This window comes from Marmota flaviventris, chromosome 10 (genome assembly GCF_047511675.1).
Source record: "Marmota flaviventris isolate mMarFla1 chromosome 10, mMarFla1.hap1, whole genome shotgun sequence".
Lineage (NCBI taxonomy): Eukaryota > Metazoa > Chordata > Mammalia > Rodentia > Sciuridae > Marmota > Marmota flaviventris.
Window position 1 is genome coordinate 85,604,058 of NC_092507.1, and position 22,475 is coordinate 85,626,532.

General features: G+C 32.7%; 1 non-coding gene and 1 pseudogene across 1 annotated transcript; both read right to left on the reverse strand.

The window, feature by feature from the left end:
• LOC139707462 (rho GTPase-activating protein 29-like) overlaps positions 1-15,424 on the reverse strand; it is a 65,532-nt pseudogene extending 50,108 nt beyond the window's left edge.
• Positions 1,776-1,902, reverse strand: LOC139707509 (small nucleolar RNA SNORA40). Its single transcript, XR_011709065.1, has one exon. It is a non-coding gene; the product is annotated as a small nucleolar RNA SNORA40 (small nucleolar RNA).
• Positions 15,425-22,475: the final 7,051 nt, after the last annotated feature.

The following is a 22,475-nucleotide window of genomic DNA, read 5'->3' on the forward strand; positions in this document are numbered from 1 at the left end:
ATTTCCCTAAGTAGAGTTAAATAGCACTTGTAAACAATCTATTTAAAAACAAATCTGGTTACTTAAGCACATTTTTAAAAGCCACATGAGAAACTACCCATTTTTCCCACTTAAAATATCTACCACCTATACATCAATTCCCAGGTCCACACTTTCCATCTCCAGACTTCTCCATAACCCCTAATATGTTCAACTGGTTTTGTCAGTTCACATCTATCCCCCCTAGATGACAATCAACAACCTACCCACTACCACATCCCAGTTTCTGCCTTAGATCAGACCTTCAATTCTTATCTTGCCCATTACTTCTAACAATTAGGTCCTAATTGACCTAATACTCCCTCTTCACTCTCAATTCTTATATGTTGCAGCCCAGAATCATTTTAATGATTTTGAGTGATAAGCCATTTCAGTGGAGAGTCCCAATTCTTGACTGTTTTAGCACATATATGCTATGTGAGAGCTCACACTCATATACATATATCGGTTAAACTTATTTTACAATTTTAATTTCATTTCAAATCATAAAATAAGTCTTGTTCTTGTTCTCCACTTGGTTACTTTTACAAACTGGAATCGCTACAATTTAACGTTTTCTAAAACCACTCTTCCTCACATAACAAAGACACCTGTACACTAACAAACTACCTCAATATATTGTGAACTCATTCATAAAGTTCAAATTTTAAACATCAGTTGTTTGGTTTAAATTAGAAGTTTTACAGTGTTCACTGACAAGTTAAATTTTCTTTTTCTTTTTAAAGAGAGAGAGAGAGAATTTTTTAATATTTATTTTTTAGTTTTTCAGCAGGCACAACATCTTTGTTTGTATGTGGTGCTGAGGATCGAACCCGGGCCGCACACATGCCAGGCGAGCGCGCTACCTCTTGAGCCACATCCCCAGCCCCCTTAAATTTTCATTTTTAAGAGGAAGAAAGCTGTAGGTATGAGTTAGTGGAAGTATTTAAATATCCAAGTATATATAACTCTTTACTGATACACCTCATACAAATGCCATCAGAAGAGATGGTTATACAGTCACTATGAACTAAAGTGTCTCACTGGATATTTTTGTACCAAGCAACCCATTTTTAATATATCATCCTTACCTTTCACTTTTGCAGCAAGCATTTCTGCAGCATGTTGGATATCAACAGAATTGAGGTTCTGATGCTTATTAATTACAGATGTTAAAACATTGAGAAGTTCATCCAGACGTATATCAATGACTTCTTTAAAGCAATCTTAAAAAAAGGAAAAAAAGTTGTATCCAAAAAAGAGTTCTGGAAGTCTAAGCTACAAAAGATCACATGAAATACATTTCAAGTGAAAGGCATTAGAAAGCATTCCACAATTGTTGCCTACTACACATTTGCTTCTATTTCTACTACTGCAGTTATGTTGCCTTCAGAAAATTCTTGGTCATTTTAATTCATTAATGATTTCAAAGACAATTATGGTCAATTTAGTGCTACTTTTTTCAGTTTTTCTCCGTCTACATATGCTTTCCAGATTTTCCTTGAAATAACCATATAAAGTATTTCCTGTCTTACAGTTTTTACTATCATATAGTTAATATATGTGGTAACAATGTTAAAAGTTCTAAAAAGTTTGATATAATTGCATAACTAGTTTGCTTTAAAATACATGTTCAGTTTCCACATTAGAAGTAATTCTTTTTTTTTCCTCATGATCTGTTCTTTTTATTAACTTTTAATCTTAGGACCAACCTTTTCATTTATCAATATCCCATCATTTTAAGCTATCTTAGGTAGAATATACCTGCTTATATTTATCAAAACTCATACTGAACAATGAGTTCTGGGTTGTAAAAGAGGATTTATTTTTGCACTTGTCTACAAGTCTTTGTCCACAAGTTAAATAAAAACATACACAAATGCTACTAGAATTAATTCTTTCCATTAAGGAATTATTAGTTATTGGAAGCAGTAACTCTCAGGCTATATGGAAAGACCATCATTTGTCCTGCATATTTTAAAACTGCAATATAAATTATGTATGATCAAATTCATAGATTTTTAATGAATTTTTTTGCTTTTCAGAAAATTTTTTTCAGTTGCTAATGATGAAAAATTGGGTGAATCATTTTAAATTTTCCAGATTTCTGCCTACTCTAAAAAATGCAAGATTGTATTATACCAGGCCTACTGTCTTCCTCAGCAGCTGGAGTGAAGCAGTGCTATCCTCTTAGATGTGCACATTTCCCAGGACCCACTAGTCTAATCCTAGCCTCCTGTGCTCATTTATACCACCCCTGTCAGAGGGATGCAGATAAGAGTTTTATAGCCCCCGAAAATTAAGTGATCATATAATTTGTCCAAACCAAAATACTTTAGTGAGTAAAAAGGAGGATGCTCTTCATAATCATGCTAACATATCAGGCATATTGTGGATTATCATCCCAGGCAAACAAGTATGTATTATCAACCTACCTTTAAGCCTCTGAAGTAATCTTCAGAAGTTTGCAAAGATAATCATCTTAAACATAGTAGTATGCTATGATTCTCCTTTCCTTGACCTTACATCGCATTAGCATTTAATGGTTAATATTTATTTAAGTGCTCAGTATATGATAGACACTCTTAAACATGCTTAAAAGATATATTGTCCCATTTAATGTTTATGATCCTATTAGTTATAAAACCCCAAATTCTCCATTGTGCAGATTTATTAAACTGTAGAGCCATAATTTAAAGTCAGCACACCTAATTCCAGAATCCATGCTCTTAATGTTATACTGCCTCCCTACTGAAACAGTTCAGCTTAAAAACCAAAAATATTTTTAAATGTGGTGTTATAATTAAATGTATATTCGTGTTTTGAAGAAATGTTGAAAGATAATCATTAAACAAATTATTCATTTTTCAGAAATGTTAAGACACCAAAATGAAATGCTATCTATAGCATAAAAATAAAAAAAAAATCCAATATAATTCATAATGTATTCAATTTATTAACAGCACTATCGAGAGTGAAATAAATGTGTTTATAATGTGGAATAAATGTGCAAGGGGCAGGGGTGCTGGGCAGACAAGATAAAGAGCTGGGTATATCAGGGCAAAGAGAATTCAGAGAGAAGCAACAAAGAGTGGTCCACGTAGTGCTAGAAGCAAGAGAGAAAACAGTGCCTTCCAGGAAAAAAATATGATTCATTCATCTATCAAATTTTATTGACAGAAGAAACAAACTAGGAGATTAAGTGCTGGTTTAATTAACTCTGGAAAGTAGACTAAATGAGTAAGACTAAAGGCAAAGGAAATACTCTTGAGTTCTCTACTCCAATTGGTTTACAACTGACATCATTATAGATGTACACTGGAACTGAACAAGTGAATAAATGGGTAACATTGTGGAAGCCAGGCATCTCATTATTAGAGTGAAATTTAGAAATAAAATAAATAGGAGATTATAATAATCCAAGTAGTGATGGATCAAAGTTGGAAACTTCAGTAAGAACTGATATTCGATTTGATATAAATGGTTACATATAGAAATATTTATGGATATGTGTATATAAACACATGGATCAGCACAGACATATGTATTTCTTTGCTGTCAGCTAAGAGGGTCTAAAAAATGACACTCCAGTAGCAACAAGTATACCTAGCACACAGGTCTTGGTATCTGAACCATTCTGCAATAAAAGGCATCAGAACTCCTTGGAGAAATGATTAATTGTAGGGCAGGGGCAGAAAATATACAAGCTGAAGTCAAAAGCATCATGTAGTTCCAGAAAGAAGGAAATAAAGATGGTACAAGGAGGGGAGGGCATGGAGAAGTATCAGGGGAACAAAATATATCAAATTATGCTATGTCCATGTGTGAATATACCACAATGGATCCTGCTTATAATGTACTAATTGAAATAATAATAATAATAATAATAATAATAATAATAATAATAATATTAGTAGAGTCAGCAGATCAGGAGGAGGAGGGGAAGGAAAAGAGAGATGCAGGAGAATAAGAGTGGTCAATGATGTTATATGCATGTACAAATATGGCATAATGAATCCCCACCATTATGTATAGTTATAATGCATCAATAAATTTTTTTTTTTAAGTTAGAAGGGTATGTTCAAAGGTGTATAAAATTCAACTGAAAAGGTTCCCTCTGTCCAAAGCTGGAATAATTGGAGCAATAAATAGTATTGACTTTATATCTATAGTATAAAATAAACATCCATACATTCATATTGACATAAATGACTGAATAAATTAATAAATTGAGAAGAAACAAACCTCTTGTGTAAAAGAATACTAAATGCTTTATGTAGATAACTTTGCCCTCAGAGAGGTATGCATAGTGATTTCTTCCAAAGAGTACCCTATTCGTGGGAGGATAAAAACAGTAGTTTCACTGTGCAAGAGTTGATGAACACCACATAAGACATTTGATCAAGGTTAACAACAATGACAAATCATGTTAGTAGCAAGTGCCCTTGAGATGATGTGATGAAAAAAACACTTTACATCTGTAATCTCTCCCCTACTGTTTTACAACCTCAGTCTAATCATGAGAACATCAGAAAATTCTAACCAAAGGGCATGTGATGTAATATCTAGCCAGTATTCCTTGAAACTTTCCTCCCAAAAATGAGGAAAGTCCAAGAAACTTAAGAGCCAAGGAGAACCTAAAGAGACATGACAATTAAATGTACTGTAATAGGATCCTAAAAGACAAAAAGGACAGTTGGGGAAATCTATAAAATTTTAATAAACTATGAACTTTGCTCAATAATAAGGTAGCATTACTCTTGTTTACTGTCAAATATTGGTTCATTAATTCTTATAAAAATAAGGCAAACTGGGCATAGGCTTATATGGGAATTCCATACACTTTCTCAATTTTTGTGTATCTAAAACTGTTCTAAAAAACAAAGTCTGCTTTAAAAGTGAAATACAAGCTGGTCAAATATTTTAGGAATTTTATGTACAGCTGGAATTTTCCCCATAAACCTAATTTTTAAAAATCATTCATAATTTTTAATCCTTAGGGTAAATTTGAATATAAAGTTTAATGAATTATATTAATTAAAAAAACAACTATTTGATAATTGTGGGTGTTAAGTTTACTTAGTTAAGCCAATATAGCACAGTGGTTAAAAAGTACAGCCTTTGGAACCAGACTCCCTGACTTCAAATTCTGCCTCCATGGCTGAGAAACTTGGGCAAGTTACTTAATCTCTCTGTGCCTACTTTCCTCACCTATAAAGAGAAGACAGTGAGGGCATGGAGTTGTGGTTCAGCAGTAGAACACTAGCTTTGCAAGTGTGAGGCACTGGGTTCAAACCTAGCACCACATAAAAAAAATAAAGGAATTGAGTCCATACACAACTTGAGAGAGAGAGAGAGAGAGAGAGAGAAGACAAAAAGGGTTACTTCATAGAGTTGTTAGAGTAAAGGAGTTAAAACACATAAAGCACTTAGAACAGTGGCTGGAACATAGTAAGCCCTCTATCAACATTTGCAGTTCCTATTATCTTAAGCAACAGAAGATACAGGTTACAAAGTTTGGCTCTGAAACAGAATCCAGCACTGAAATAAAAGAAACTTTTGGGAAAATAACACAACTTGATAGTTAAAAAAAAAAAATCTGTAAAACACTCCAGACTTTCAATGTTATCCCAGTTTTGCACCGACAAGTCTCTTCTTTATACTAGGAAGCTAGTCTATGATAATATTTCTGGCTGTTTACCAAAACCAAGGTTGAGTGATGATCATCACAGAGAATTGTACTGGATTCTTTTTGAAACCTAATCTATGGTAGTGCTAAATACTCCCCAAAGGCCCATACTGGTTCTCAGCATGGCACTACTGGAAGGTGGTGGAATCTTTAGAAGGAAGGCCTGCATCACTGGAGATATGTCCTTAAAGGAGACTGTGGGATCCCAGTCCATTCCCTTTCTCCTCTCCTCCCCTCTCCTCTTTTGTTCTGTAGCTCGACTTGTTCTACCATGCACTCCCACAATCATATGCTGCCTCTCCACAGGCCCCAAACCATGGGGGTGTTAAGTTGATAATAGACTATGAATCAAAATAAACTTTTCTTTATAGATATCATTTAATGACCCAACGCTGATTAATAGTCTTCAAAGAGAAAATAGTCATTTCTAATATTGACAATAAAATCAACAGATATTAATATACTTGAGGAATACTCAAGAATATATTGTTTTATTTTGAAGTCTCACCAAAAGAGATTGATTTTAAATGATTGTCAATAACCACCACCAATACTCAAAATTAGTATAAGATATTAAGTAAGAACTACAAAATACTAATGACCTAAATGTCTAGATAAACCAGGGTAATAAATTCTAGCCTTCTCAGAGTCAAGGAAATCAAATATATAGACATTAATATATGTTATATATTTTGAAATTATTAAATATCTTTAAATTTTCTCAGATTTAATGTCCAGTATAGTAGCTAATATGTAATAGATACAAAATACACAAATGAAAACTCTTTGGGACTCTCAGTAATTTTTTTAACAAGTGTTATGAGAATCGCTGCTATAAGTTTTCTTAAAAATAATTGCAAAACACTCTAATAACTGTCAGCAAAAAATACTTACTCCCCCTTTTCCTACAAGAAGTCTTCATAAAAAGATATTAAATTTGTTCCAAAACAAAAACAGTTACTTAGTTTTTTTTAGAAAAATGTTACAGAAAGACTAATAAATTGCATCATAAAATAAATAATTCCAATTCCTATGATTAAAAATATTTCTGAAGCCTATATAAATCAACCACAATGAACAGGTCAACTAAATAAAATGTTAATCACAGATTCATAAACTTTCCTATAAATTTGGGCAGAAGGGTCAATAACTAGAATATCAGTATATTCTGGTAATACTTTACCTGGGACTTCATAAATTAGCAAGCCCTCAACTATCTGTGCCATAAAAAGTAAAAAAATAAATTTTTTTTTAAATACAAAGGTTCTGTTTTTACCAAATATTCTTTTCCCCATAGAATTAAGTTCTCTTCAATGAAGCAAAATGCCTCTAAATTAAAACTATAACTTAAAAAAAAAAGTTTCAAGGAGTTTAAAAAGCTTGTTCACCAGCACTAAATATTCCCTACCCTGCCCCCATAAAATAAAATAAAACAGTCACACAACTGAGTAAAGCAAGAGGCAGTAACTGTTCTTTCCCAATACTGAATAAAGTGACTGCTTAGAAGACAAAAGACTTAAAAATAACTGCACTAAAAATAACTGACTGACTAATAAATAACTGACTTAAAAATAACTAAGAAATCCTTGATCTACTAGTGCCTTGAAATGACAATATACAAAACTCTTGGCTTCTCTGATCTTAGTCATCATCAGTAAGAGAGAATTGGTAAGAATATTTGTTTTACCTTATGTTGTGAACATCAAATAAATTAATAGAAATGAATTGCTTATAGTCTTAATATACAAATAATGATTATTATTAGTAAATCTGTAAGCCATCCAAACTAAGTATCTTTGAAAACGAATATGCCTCAGGTATATTCAGTAACAAACATATTTATATGCAAATCTCAATGTTTTAGTTAATGAAAAAGATACATTAAAGTTCCAATTTCATTTTATATGTGAAATCTAAATAAATTACTTGGAAATAAAATAGTCATTAAGCATATATTTTATAAAAATACTTCTATATCTGTCAATTTATAGTATTTAATTTTGTTCTATAATTAAGACAGGGTAATTTTTAAAGTCATAGTGGCCACGCTGTAAATGTAATAAAGCTTAATTAATACTACAAAGGTATTAAAGATATTAATATAACAAAATTCAACCAAAGTCTTAACACTAATTATCTAGAACAATAAAAAAGTATCCCAATGTTTATCTACTGCCCCTGTAAGATGGTAACCTGACTTTTAATTATTGTTTTGCCTATTTGAGCCATTTATTTTCTGCTTCATTCAGCTTATCAAGTGGAAACAGATTGGCCAACTCTGTTGTCTGGTTGTCATGTATTAACACAATACCACATCGTTTATATTGCAAACATTTCGTGGAAATATTTAAGTAAATAAAATTTAAAAATATGTTTTCCTTTATTAAAAAAATACTGGCAATATTTTTAAATCAGTCTTGTTAATTCTGCTTAATCTAGCTGGAGAGAGGAATGAAAAGACCAAGGAGGAAAAAAGCATCAGAACTCATCACTAGGAAACTCCTATTTTTTTGCTATAATAATTTTTGAATTTATAGGAAATGAAACCTGAGGAATAGCAGCTTTATCCAGTTACCTAGGGACTGTAAAAACAACAACTGGTGACACTTTAAAACACTTGCTCAAAACTCATTTAGTACCACAAAAATCCAGTGATGTACATAACTGTTATCTCCTTTTAACAATTGTAGAAACCCAGGCACAAAGGTTAGAGCTAACTAGCAAGTAGGGAAATGAGGATTCCAACCTCAGGTTTTCTGACTCTAAAGTTTATATTCCTAGTATAATACATTGCCACATGGTTAAAGAAGTTAAAGCTTAATGACATATCCCACAATATTTGATTTAACTTCCACAACTATGCCAGTTGTTACTATATATATTATTAAATTATGAAAACCATTCCAGGCAAGCATAGAAGAGGACTACATTCCCCAAGAACTGGTAGAGGTGTACTAAATGAGCTACCCGTATTTCATACTTCATTCCTCAAAGATTCATTTCACTTCTTTTTGTCTCTAAGTCATAACCTATTAACATTCACATTCATTTCTCCTAAGCGATACCTGTTAGAAATCACTTCTAAAGAGGATGACTTCTAGAAGACGGCACAACACATGAGGCTAGCAACTTAAGTTTTTGAAATTCCCACAAAATTTGTGGCACACTATGAGGCTAAATTAAGATTATCAGTGAGGTAAAATTAACACTGAAATTTTCCTGGGGAAAAAATTTACCTAACTTACTGTATATTCACCCTGGGGGTAATGGGGACGGACTTAGTTAATCTCAAGACAAGTAATTGAAAGTACAAATTTATGCAGAATCTTTCACAACAGAACATTTAATGGCATTAAGCTTTTCATTTCACTCCTACTATTTAATAAAATTTGCCTTAGAAAGTTAACATACTTCTTTCCACTAGAGTTCTATAAAATCTAGGATCTAGAATTTATCAGAAGCTATCACTTATAAGATCAGTTATGGTTTTACAAAATAAGCTTCTTAAAATTATAAAGCACTTTTAAAAATCCAGGAACTTAACTAGTTTATCTGAAACTGATGATGAATTTTTATCTCTTTCTTGCCTATTTACAAGACAAACCAAAAAACAATAAGGCACCATAATTAAAACAGTAAACTTTCACTAAAATCCATTTTACAATAGCATTACATAATCAAAACAAAAAAACCTATAAGAAATATTAGACTGGTGTTTCTCCTTCTAATATTTTATAATGGCACTTAACACTTCCAAGCACCGAGTAGTAAAAAAAGAGAAAAAAAAAAGGAAAAAAGAAATGAGCTATTCTGCACTATTCCTTCAAGCCTAATTTAAAAAGACTTACATCTTTAAAATACACAGATTTTGAACTTCCTTAATTTATACTTTACCTGGAAATGGGAAGATATGTCACAAAGGTATACTTTTAAACTACTGAATAAGCTAGAAGAACATTTATAAATCTATTATTTGAAATTCAGAAGACATTTTTTCCTCAGGGAACAACCATAACCCTGAACTAGTATTTACACTGCACATACATTAATTAATCTACAGTATTATAATTAAAAACAAAGTATATATGCATAAGTGAATACCTCTAGTGATTTAATAATAAGATGTAATTTTATCCCTGTAATTATTCATAATGTACCTTAATGACACTGGATGAGATATAAAACTTCAAATTCTATATCTGCTACATGTTTAAGACTTCAGGGCAATCTCACCCTGCACCTAAGCAGTAGAAAGAGAATCACCAAACTACTTATCCTATTGAAATAAGAATGGAGTGATTTCATAAGTCTTCAAATCTCTCATAGATAGCTATTGTGAAAATTTATCATCACAAAAGTCATGAGAACATTCTAGAGCCTAGGGAGGAGAGGGGATACCCTATGATATGTATTTTATAATTTGAAAATAAGTATTTGGCTGTGTTTTTCAGCTTCAAACTGAAAAGTATTCAAAATGATATATAATCTCCAACTTGAGTCAAATTCTGATTCACAAAATCATAAGACTGACAGAAACTTGTCCAAGTAGCTCATTCTTAAGAAATGATTATATGACTTAAGACATATTCCAAAGCAGTAGCAGAACTAGGTCTAGAACCTGGATGATACGATTCTCTGGGAAAGTTTTTATTCTGCCATCCTTTACTGCCACTAAATCACTACATAACCTAGCTAGAAAATTACCTGATGGTTCAAATCAAGAAGGGAATAAAACTGACACACTCCAGGAACAACTCAAAAAAAGGGAATTTTAAATGGACTTCTGTTTCTATTGGAAAAAAAAAAAACTTAAACATTTGCTTATTGTTATCAAACAACTTTTCTAGGTTTTAAAAAATGCTATAGAAATAAAACGAATATTTACAGTACAAGAACTCATCTCAGTATTCTCAATAATTATGAAGACCAAATGTCTCCATCAACATTATCCAACAGAAATTTCGGAAATAATGGAAATTTTCTGTATCTTTACTCTCTAATATGGTAACCACTAGAAACATGTACTACTTAGCATGTAAAAGGTGGCAACTGCAACTGAGGAGTGAAGTTTTTACTTAAAACAGTCATGTATATCTAATGGCTACCATATCGGATGGACAGTGCAAATTTAGACAATCCCCAGAGAGTACAGAATTGGCTAGTGAAAAATGAAAACACAGCAGTGCTTTTATAGAGTGCCTGCCATGCAAGGCAAGTGCAATAGGCTAGAAAGAATATACCGTTCTGTATTAATGACTTCTGGGGCTCCAAATAAGGTCATTATTTATCAGCAATAAAAAGCTGACAAAGATCATATAATCTTAGTTATACATACACCTTATTGGTAAAATGTGGCTAAAAGTACTTGCCTTTATAGGTACTAAATGAATAAATTTCTTTGCATATGCAGGTATTCTGTAAAATGGAAAACACCATGTACAAATGTAGAGCTTGAGTATCCCCAAAATGTTTGGAACCAGAAATATTTTAGATTTTGGAATTTTTCAGGTTTTAGAATACTTGCATAGACTTCACCAGTTCAGCATTACTAATCTGAAAATCCAAATGCTCTAAAATTGGAAACATTTTTTTTTCTATTGCCATGGTACTCAAAAACAGCTTTGCATTTTAGAATTTGGGGTCTGGAATGATCATTTTTACAACTCATTTGGGTAAATGAAAATATGACCATAAACCAATCACAAAGCTACTTATCTAAGTCTATCCTCAACAGTAGGATTAAACACCTGAGGCAAAGTCAAGTGAATTTGAGTATTACTGCCTCATTACAACTAAAGTATACATTAAAAAGGGGTATTCTGATTAGACCAAAAGGTGATTTGTCTATCCACATTTTTTATTCTTAAAGGTTAACTTTTCAGTTTTTTTTAATAGCTAACAAATGTGAATTAAAAGGTAATAAACAATGCCAGAATTTTGAAGGCAGAAGACAAAGTACTGGCAGCATCTCTGGCAAAATACTGACAAGGTTCCTTCACATCAAGAGAACAGTGAAACAGCTCTTTGCTGTCTGGCCACTGTTTATTGCTGTAATGGTAACTACAGAAATCAAGGAATAGTTCTCATTACACATGGTCCACGTCTATAGAAATGTATGTAATTAATACTACCTCAAAGAGTTATAGCATTTTAAACATTTTAACTGTTTGCCTGAAGATTATATTTTATAATAACTCTATTAAGTAAATAAGAAATAATCTGATACTCTAAGAAGCTGAAAATCATGCTCAAACTTAAACACAAGCATATTATTATATAGCAATCTCCTGATCTTTTATAATGGGGTTCATTTATGTTTGTATATACTTCCTCACTTAAGGAAAACAAAAACAAAAAGGTTCTAGCCAAATTAATTAAACAGTAATTTTCAGATTTGGACAACAATTTTCCAAAGACAGAGAAAACAAATTCTTACAAAATTCAAAACTCATTCTGACATGGTATACATGTATCTTTTAAAACCTGATTGATAAACCAAGCATTAAAATCAATCTCATTAGTATGAGAATTGGTTATAAAAAAATTGTTTTCCATGGTTTTTAAAAATGAATTTACAAGCTTTTTAATTACTGATGACACATATGTTATTTAAGTACTGGAATGCTTATTATTAAAAGGATAATGTCCATACAAATTTTTAAACTTAAATTACAGTGAATAAATTTTTTCCCCTGTATATCCTTTTATCTGAAGGGTGGTCTCCTTCTGTATCTTGTTACCATTTTTCTCTTTACTCGCTGAGGATCAGCTTCTTATCCTCAGTTCTTTCCTATTCTCTGAACTGTCTACTCAAAAATTAAAACTCAAAATTTTTTTGCCAATAAGGAGTGGTTCAACTTGTTTTAAATTACCACCATTTAAAATCTGTGAAACAAGGGATACCTATGTAAGATGAGGATGTTAAAAGGTATAAAACTCCTAAGGAAAAAAACAACAAACAGAAATTCTAACTAAAAATCCTATTTATATTATTAAAAATGTACTTCCATTAATATATTAAGTAGCATCATGTTTTACCCTAAATTGAGGTAAATTATTTGTCATTGAATACATTATTTTAAATTTCACCTTAAAAATTAACCCAGTAATAAAATGTACATCAAAGAGAACAAAATTTACTATAGGCAAACTTAAAAATAAGTTTTAAATGATTAAGCCAGTTAAGAAGAAATCTTTATTACAAAACTATACTCCTTTGAATAAATGGCAGATGTATCATCATACTAAGGAATTTGTTACCAATATAATACTTAATATATTTAGGATATTTTCCATAACAAGTTATCTTATTTTTATAATAAAGCTTGTGATTTTTTTAACTTTTTTTTTTAAATTGTAGTTGGGCACAACTCCATACATACAATAAAATACCCTTATTTTATTTATTTATATATATGGTGCAGAGGATCAAACCCAGGCATTCTACTACTGAGCCAAAACTCCAGCCCCCATAACAAGTTATCTTTACCACAATTTTTTTTAGTTGTAGATGAACATGATACCTTTATTTAATTTATTTATTTTTATGTGGTGCTGAGGATCCAACCAAGTGCTTCACACATGCAAGGAGAGGATTCTACCACTAAGCCACAACCCCAGCCCTCTTTACCACAATTTAATCATCCATTTTAGACTTCAAAATCAACCTGTTGAAATTAACAAGAGTGTGAGCAACCTCTTTCTGATAATATTTACAGTCTGGAGCCAGATGTGGTGGCATGCCTGTAATACCCAAGGAGCCCAAGCACCAGGATCTCAAGTTCAAAGCCAGCCTTAGCAACTTAGCAAGGCCCTAAGCAACTTAGTAAGATGCTCTCTCAAAATGAGTAACAAAAGAAAAAGGGTGGGGGGACTGGGAATGTGGCTCAGTGGTTAAGTGCCTCAGATTCAATCTCTGGAACCCCTCCCAAAAAACATATTTTACACATATGTGAGTGTGTATATGTATGTATGTATGTGTGTGTGTATATACATATATATACATATACTTATATATATACATATATGTATATATACATATATGTATATATATATATATACACATATATACATATATTTATACACACACATCACACATAAGTGTGTGTGTGTGTATATATATATATATATATATATATATATATACGTTATATAAATTATATACATATTTTTTTAATGTACTCTCAAAAGAGTAACGTATGATTGCTGCTGTAAGGAAAATTCAAACACTAAAATTTTGAGGCTTTGGGACTGGGGAGGTTGTTCAGTAGTAGAGTACTCACTCACCTTGCATGCATGATACCCTGGGTTCAAGCCTCAAGGCCAGAAAAAAATAATCATTTTTTCTTTTTTGGAGGCTTCAATTCTAGTTTACTTATTTCAGGAATTGCAACTTAAACATTATAATTAGGTTAGAAATAAACTCTGAAATTTAGTATAAGCATGAAATGTGGTTTTAGATTCTGGTTTTCAAAATGCATACCAAAAATAACCAAAGAGATAGAGAGAAAGAAAGATATATATATATATATATATATATATATATATATATATATATATATATATATATGATTTGTTGAACTCTCACAAATTTCTATGAAGGCCCATGAAGTCTCATATAAATACAATGAAAGTGAAGAGTAATCCTCACTTCATATAACATACATTATGAACATGAAAATGAACTGGTACTTATCATAAAAGTTCAGGAGCTCTCTCTTAACTATGTATTATCACTGATATCAAATTGGGACATTAAAGAAACACTAAAAGACTTAGGTACTACGATTAAGTCAGGGAACACATAACTCTTTACTTCAGGATAACCAAATCCTATTATCTATTTCTAACTAGACAAATTCTGTGATTAGTCCTTAATTTAAGAAGAGGTTACAAATCAGCAAAACAGAATTAAGTTTGAATACTGGGGAATAAAATTCATTCAAGTACAGTCAGTTTAAATTCGACAACGATATGGAAAGCTGAATTAAGGTCAAAGCATCGACAATCTACATTGTAAACATTAGTTTGCTTATTAAAGACCAATCAATGTGCTGTATTGCCTTTAACAAGAAGGTTTAGATTCCAATGGTCTCAAATTATCCTGAACCAAACTGAGAGGAACCCAAGATTTCTTTTTCTTTTTTGGTACTCTTGTTTCCCCAGCCTTACCAATTTTTTATTTTATAGTGCACTATTATTTATTTTTTAATTTTTATTTTGCTTTTATTCATTTTCCCCCATTATTCTTATTGGTGCATTACAGTTGTACATTATGGTGGGCTTTGTTTTTACATATTCATACATACACACAATATAACAATATAGTTTGGCCAATATCATGCCCCAACTGCACAATTACTTAACTATAAAATGGTTTACACTGTAAACATCAAACACATAGGTAAAAAACTAACCATAAAATAACTGAAACAGAACAATTTTATCATTGTATACACACTTATCTGTAGAGAGGCTAGCATTTAAAATTTTACAACCTATCCAGTAAGTATGCTAAGAGAAAACAGTGAACAAACCAGAAAGAACAGCTTCCTTGAAAGATTGTAACATGTGGGTGACCTCACTGATATCATTCAACATCTCCTTGATGTAGTCCTTCCTTGATGCTAAGTTGGAACTTATGGACTTATCAGCAGAAAGTTGGCCTGATGCTGAAAGAGACTTTTTCTTTGCCTTCTTCTTTCTGTGAGCAATCATCCTCTTATTTAAAAGTCAGAAAAACTGAAATCCTTAATGGGGCAAGAAACAAAAACAAAAAAGAATGAAACACAAATACTACATGAGCTAGGGAAACATATCAGGTTTTCACAAACTGCCCATAGTCTACCTTAGTATTCTATTTTTAATTTTTAAAAACAAATGAATAAAACACTGTACTATGAATTGTGGATTCTTAAAAGTGTCTGTAATCCTGACAATGTCCAATATGCAAACTATCATTCTTTTCATTTCACAAGTGAGGAACCTGGGTTTAGAGGTTTAAAAATATGTCTATGCTCTCTACTGCTAAATGATGAACTTCGAGTTGAATCTAGATCTGCCTTAACTTTCTCTTAATTCCTAAGGTATAGAACATTTTTTAATTGTAAAAGTTGTTTAAAATCCTCCTCCATCATTTACTATATGACCTCAGAAGCTGTTAATCATCTCTTCACTTTAGTATGCTTATTTATAAAATCAGAAAAACATCCTGACAACACCTACCTGAGGAGCATATTTTACAGAATTAAATGAGACAGTAGTATAGAAGTATACATTGAGCACATGAAAGTAGTTGAATTACAGTTATTTTCTCTAGTGAGATACATACACACACACACACACACACACACACACACACACTGACATTCTGGGTTATGAAGTTTCATAAAGAACATTTTTGTTGAAAACAAATTCTAAGGATGCCCCTTAATCTGATGTATCCTGACTAAACAAATAAATGTCATATTATCAGAGTAATACTTCTAGTAATTTAAGGATGTTAAAGACAATGTTTTGGAATTAAAAACAAGTTAGATTTGAATCCTGGCTTTAATATTTTCTAAATGTGTGACTTACACTATTTACTCTCATGTTTGCATGGAGATTAAAAGGGATCACGAAATTTAGAAACTTTTATGTTAAAATATCTATTCCTGGCCCACTGGGACTCAAAGAGAATCTTAGTTTCTTTTTCATCCTTATTTTAACTTTCCAGAATTAAAAGACCCAATTTTTGAAAATTTCTTAAAATAGAAAAGGAAACAACTTGAGGAATTAGCACAAGCATGATCATTAAAAGATTTTTCAAATATTTTGTCTTAAGTATTTGGATACTTTCAAAATGTAAAATGACAAAGGACTCCTATGAATTAACAGTAGAAAGTTTTATGCAATATTTTAATCATTGTAAGATACATTACTGTATCATGTACTATTACACCATGACCAATTCCACAGATTTGCTTTATCCCTGTGATTACAGTTCTCTAGTCTGTCCACTTCTATTTCTGCCTCTCCCACACTAGTGAATTGTCATTTCTTGCCTGAGCTACTGCACTAATTTCCTAATGATCATTCCACAACCATTCTTGTCCCATTATAAATGTAGTAAGTAAACTTTTCAAACATAAAAGATACCAAACAAAAAGATACAAAGCCAAACAAACACATTACAAGAAAACTGAGCCCAAATTCCTCAATACAGTATTAGCAAATTAAACCCAACAATATCATGGCCAAGAAGGCTTTGTCTCAGGATGCAAACTTAGTTTAACATTTACTAGAGAAAAACTATGTGACCATTTCAAAATGGTGTCATTTCTCTGCTTAAACCCTTCCAAAGGAAAAATGTCATGCTCTGTGAGACTGAGAGACATGGCTTTTGCCTGCCTCTGCAGTACCATCACACTCCTGGGCTCTAAACATTCCTGCCACATACACCTCCTTTTCATTCTTCTAACAGTATTTGTTTACTTTAACCCACAGTATGAAACAGTTTTACATCATGACTATTAATATATATATATGTGTGTGTGTGTGTAATGTTGGTGTGTGGTATGTGTAAGAATCTTTCGTAAAACAGATTCTAGCTAAGGATCCATAAGATGTACTCAGAATTTTTTCATTCTATTCAATTTCATTTTTATAAATGCTGATTTCAAGTTACTAAATTGGCTTCATACATGCAATAGGGTCATGACACTATAGCTTGAAAAACACCTATTGTTCAACTGGGGGTCCAGTCTACATGCAGATCAACTTGCCTGCAATATTCCTTCTTCTTCAATCACTGACTATAATCTCACTCCAAGATCACTTCCTCAGAGAAACTCTCCTGCACTACTCCCATGGTCCCATAACCACCATTACCAAACTAGAACAGAACCCCTAGCAATGCTCTAGAGCATCCTACACTGTTCATCGTTCCACAGTCCAAATAGATAATTCAATCTTACCATTTAGACTAGAATCTTAAAGAAATTAAGACCTTGTCTTGGTTGTTAATTATTTGTTCTCTTGCTCACAGCACAGTGCTTTACAAAGAAAGAATGAACTACTCAAAACTATTTGCAGAATGAATCGTGACTTTGCAGAAACAGTGAACATAAATTAATATAGTTAGAACTGACTTTTACAGAAACAAAAATAACTGTATTTTTGCAATATTTCAACGAGAAAAATTTTAAAATATCTATCTCTAAAATGTTATCTTTTTTTTGAAAAAAGGAAATGAAGCCGAGTGAAGGCAAAATTACAAAAAAACAACTGAAATAAAAGTTGTATTTCTTTTATGTTCTTTGTAAATATGGTAACCCAATACTTTTTAAAATATTTTTTTAGTTATACATGGACACAATCTTTGTTTTGTTTGTTTATTTTTATGTGGTGCTGAGGATCAAACCCAGTGCCTCACATGTGCGAGGCAAGTGCTCTGCCACTGAGCTGTAACCCCAGCACCCCACCCCCAATACTTTTTAATAGCTTTTAAAGTTCCTTTATTCAATATTCTTTTGTTAATTCCAAATTATTTAAAAATAGATTTTCTACACTTAAACTAGTTTCAAGCCTATCTAATGTTAATCCTTAAATATGTAATTTCTAAAATGAACCTTGGATCATGTTTTAGCACTCTTATTACACCTAATTTTTGCCATCAACAGAAATAAACAATTCAACAAAAATTTCAAGTGCCTTATTTGGGCAGCTCTTGTGTAAATCACTAACTGAAGAGCGATTAACCTAACAAATCTTATCACTTTTGCAGTTTACTTAATCAAAGTCATTGTTTACCTCTGGCAGCTTTTAAATTTAGTAAAATTAGGCAACTTTTTCACTGTTATTGGTAAAGACGTTACAAAAGTTAAAGACATAAGACAAGTTTGAAATAAAACACTTCACCTATAACCCACTTGAATCAAAGTGTGAAATATGATATATCAAGAACTATGTAATGTTTTGAACAACCAACAATAAAAAATTAAAAAAAAAAAAAAAAAAAAAAAAACTTCACCTATCTGAATAAAAAGAATAGACCTGAAGTAACTGTGTCAAATTAGCAACCCAGAGGGCTGGGTATGTGGCTCAAGCGGTAGCATGCTCCCCTGGCATGCATGCGGCCCAGGTTTGATCCTCAGCACCACATACAAACAAAGATATTGTGTCCGCCAAAAACTGAAAAATAAATATTAAAAATTAAAAAAAAATAGTAACCCAACATTGTAAAAAAAAATGACAATTTTTAACTAAGACAGCAAAATCTGTTCTCTCTCTCTCTCTCTCTCTCTCTCTCACACACACACACACACACACAGTACTAAAAGAGATTGTATTATACCTCTAATTAATATTATGATTAATGTTTTAATTTTATTATTCTACTTCTTTTCATGTTTAAAACTGAAAAAGATACCAAAGCCAGACAAACACATTACAAGAGAACTGAGCCCAAATTCCTCAATATAGTATTAGCAAATTAAACCCAACAACACCATGGCCAAGAAGGCTTTGTCCCAGGATGCAAACTTAGTTTAACATTCACTAGAGAAAAACTATCTGACCATTTCAAAAGACACAGAAAAAATATCTAACAGGATTCCATGCCCTTTCATGATAAAGTCAGCAAGTCAGAACAGAAGGGAAATTCTTATACCTCACAAAAGGCATTTATAAATTTTTTTTAAAAAACTAAGACCTATTCATCATAATGGTGACAGATAATGCTTTCCCTTAGGAATCTGGATCAATATTGTTACCAAAGGGCTTAGCCAGTATAGTAGATTGAAAATAAAATGCATTCAGACTGAAAGGGGAGAAAGCATTTTAATGAGATCACATGTCTGTGTTCCTAAAAAAGTCTTGAGGAACTCATAAATAAGCTACTACATCCAATAAATGAATATAGCAAGGTCACAGAATACAAGTCAATACACTACAATATATTAACAACAAATAATTGAACTACAAAATTTTAAAAAAACCATTTATAATACCATCAAAAAACAAGATATTCTTAGAGATAAGTTGAACAAAGCATGTGTAAGATCGTAAGTTAAAAGTTATAAAACACTACTGCAAGAAATGAAAGAACTGAATAAACTGCCACATTAATAGAATTGCAAAACTCAATATTCTAAAAATTCTTTTCTCTCAAAATGATATACAGTTTCAGGCAATTCCTATATCCCTCCAGGTTTTCATGCAGAAATTAACAAGCTGATTCTAAAATTTATATGAAAGTGTTAAAGATATGGAATAGCCAAAGAAATTCTGAAAAAGAACAAAGCTGGAAAATCTAGACTGATTGACTTTAAGATTTACTGTAGAGCTACAAGAATCAAGACAGTGCAAGATATTAGCATAGGAATATTCTCTTACAAATCAATAATAAGAAAGCAAATAAATAAATAAAATAATGAATAATAAAGTGAATAGACACATCACAAAAGATGATACACACTGAGAAATACATAGGAAACAATGCTTAACATCATTAGTATTAGGGAACTACAAATTTAAACTGAAAGACCACTAAATTTTCACAAGAAATTTTAATTTCAGCTAGACTGAAATACTAAATGTTGATAAAGATGAACAACTATTATAACTGTAATACAACACTGCTTTACAAGGTCCACAAAACCTTTGGAAAACAATTTGACAGTTTCATTTCTTTTTTTTATACTGGGATCCAATCCTGGTGACCTTGTGCACACTAGGAAAACTCTACTACTGAGCTACATAACCAGGTCCCTGACAGTTTCTTAAACATTTAAATATTCATTTAACATACAACCCAGCAATCTTGTTTTTTTTATATACACAAAAGAAATGAAAACATACACTCCCTTCAAAACTTGTTCAAAATTGTTCATAGGAATATTTTTCATGTCAAAAACTAGAAACAACCCAGCATCCCTGATTGGATAAACAAACTGTGGTATATAGTCTTACTTAACAATAAATATCCATTACATAATAAGAAGTCCATTACATAGTTCACTTTATTACTCATTATTTTATACTTAACAATATATATCCATTACACAGTAAAAAACCATTGATGAGTCACAAAAGCATTATGCTAAATCAAAGTCATTCCTCTCCACCCAAAAAAATACTTATATGTAACAGTATTATTGCAAGTACATGAAATATTAGCAAATATGAAAGCTAATCTTTAGTGATAAAAAGTAGGGGCAGGGCTGTGGCTCAGTGGTAGCAGACTTGCCTGGCATGTGTGAGGCACAGGGTTCATTTCTCAGCACTGCATAAAAATAAATAAAATAAAGGTCTATCAACAACTAAAATAATTAATTAATTAATTATAATAAAGTATATAATTGATTGCTAAGGTACAGGATGGTACATCGGTGTGGGAGGAATTGAAGAGGAGCATTACAGAACTTTTTAAAGTAATGAGGCAGATCCAACATGGCGGCAGGCGCGGAGAGATCAAGTCTCTGACCTCTTCAGCTGCGCGGGCATAGGGAGTCGTAAACTGTCTAAATGCTGTTTGCTCAGGATCACTAGGCAATGCTGAGTTGATGTGGATCTGGGGCGAACAGTCTGGGCCTCTCAGAACACACACCGAGCCCGGATCGGCTGATTTCAAGCTCCTATTCGTCTGTGTCTCACAGACAAACCGCTGTGACTCAGCACTAAACGATCCTGCTGAAACAAATGGTCGGCCCTTTTGAACCTGCAGAGGTTAATACCAACCGAGCCTTCATAGGCACTGGCCACAGGATTGAGACAGGGCTTGGGAGAGCCAGTCAGGACCCACCCGTTGCATCGGTCACCAGGCAAAGGGAATGAACTGTCGCCATTTGCGTGGGATACCACCATGGCAGAGAACTGACGTCACCAGAATGCAGCAGAGAAGATAACTTCATTGAAACCGGCGGCAGCAGGTGTGTAACCCCCAACCCTCCCTCTCCACACAGCAGGGAAACTTTAAGGGCCCCTCCCAGCTCTCCCGTAAGGGCCCCTTCCAGCTCTCCCGTGAGCACGATAGTCAGACTGAGGGAATCAGGAGTGGCGCGGGACCTGCGGCGTGGAACCCCCAGCTACCGCTCCCGCCAGTACTGACAACTGAGGTCTCTTGCACCAGCTACTGGGGGAGTGGCTACCGGAGGGCAAACAAAATTCACTGAGGGTTCTCAGCCCCAAGCTCCACAAACATAGGGTCTGAGGGAATGGCAAACAGGGAGAGTGTGCCCAGTCGTTAAAGAAAATAGGGCTCCTGGGAGCAGCAGACCTGGCGTGTAGCCAGTATTGTGGTGAACGTCACCAGTGAGCGGGGCCTGGTTTGAGGAAAAGTGGGGAAGTGACTAGACACAAGAGAAGGCCCTAGGCACTCAGGATTGGAGATCCGCCCAGTCTGGGAGGATGAGCTGCTGCACAGTGATTGGTTCCTATGTATTGAGAGGAGAAGCTTGGCCCGGTGGGCACAGCTCCACCTACTGGAAGAGAAGTTAATCAAACTCTAAGACTGCATTTATTAATTTTTTTTTAATTATTTGGGTTTTTTTTCATTTTCATTTTTTTTTATTTTTTAAAATATTTTTTATTATTTTTTTAATTTTAATTTTTTTGATTATTTTTTAAAATTTTTTTTCTTTTCTATTTTTTTCTTTTGTCTTTTCATTTCTTTTCAATTTCCTTATTCCCCCTTCCTTGAATTCTACCTGCTTACTCTCATTCTCTTTAGTGACTTCTTCCCTTCCCTTCTAATACCTTTCCTCCCAAGCATCAAATAAATTCATAG